Here is a 1,452-nt window from a genome sequence, read left to right on the forward strand (position 1 = left end):
CGTGGGTTTGTGGGCACTGGGAGGAACTGGAGGGCACTGGTTTATACTGGGACATGGATTTGTGGGCACTGGGAAGGACTGGGAGGGGATATGGGGGGACTGGGAGGGGACTGGGGGGCACTGGGAGGGACTGGGACGTGGGTTTGTGGGCACTGGGAGGAACTGGAGGGCACTGGTTTATACTGGGACATGGATTTGTGGGCACTGGGAAGGACTGGGAGGCACTGGGAGGGGATTGGGAGGGACTGGGAGGGACTGGGATATACTGGGATGGCACTGGGAGGGACTGGGAACTGGGTTTGTGGGCACTGGGATGAACTGGGAGGCACTGGGAAGAGGGTTTGCGGGCACTGGGGTGAACTGGGATAAACTGGGAGGGGTTTTGCGGGCACTGGGATGAACTGGGAGGCACTGGGAAGAGGGTTTGTGGGCACTGGAGTGAACTGGGATGAACTGGGAGGTACTGGGATGAACTGGGAAGAGGGTTTTGTGGGCACTTGGGCGTCACTGAGAGGAACTGGTTTGTACTGGGAGGCACTGGGAAGTGGGTTTGTGGGCACTGGGGTGAACTGGGAGGGGTTTTGCGGGCGCTGGGATAAACTGGGATGAACTGGGAGGGCTTTTGTGGGCACTGGGATAAGCTGGGATGAACTGGGATAAACTGGGAAGGGGTTCATGGGCACTGGGATGAACTGGGAAGAGGGTTTGCGGGCACTGGGATAAACTGGGATGAACTGGGATGAACTGGGAAGAGGGTTTATGGGCACTGGGATGAACTGGGATGAACTGGGATGAACTGGGAAGGGGTTTATGGGCACTGGGATGAACTGGGAGGCACTGGGAAGAGGGTTTACAGGCACTGGGATGAACTGGGAAGGGGTTTATGAGCACTGGGGTGAACTGGGATGAACTGGGATGAACTGGGAAGGGGGTTTGCAGGCACTGGGGTGAACTGGGATGAACTGGGAAGGGGTTTATGGGCACTGGGATGAACTGGGAAGGGTTTTGCAGGCACTGGGATGTACTGGGATGAACTGGGATAAACTGGGAAGGGGGTTTGCGGGCACTGGGGTGAACTGGGATGAACTGGGAAGAACTGGGAAGAGGGTTTGCGGGCACTGGGGTGAACTGGGATGAACTGGGAAGAGGTTTATGGGCACTGGGAGGAACTGGGAGGAACTGGGATGAACTGGGATGAACCGGGATGAACTGGGAAGAGGATTTATGGGCACTGGGATGAACTGGGATGAACTGGGATGAACTGGGATGAACTGGGATGAACTGGGAGGGACTGGGATGAACTGGGATGAACTGGGACGAACTGGGAGGGACTGGGATCAACTGGGAGGGACTGGGATGAACTGGGAGGGGACTGGGAGGGGACTGGGATCAACTGGGAGGGACTGGGATGAACTGGGAGGGGACTGGGATGGACTGGGAGGGGACTGGGGG

The sequence above is a fragment of the Calidris pugnax genome, unplaced genomic scaffold, assembly GCF_001431845.1.
Source record: "Calidris pugnax isolate Ruff unplaced genomic scaffold, ASM143184v1 scaffold935, whole genome shotgun sequence".
NCBI classification, from domain to species: domain Eukaryota; kingdom Metazoa; phylum Chordata; class Aves; order Charadriiformes; family Scolopacidae; genus Calidris; species Calidris pugnax.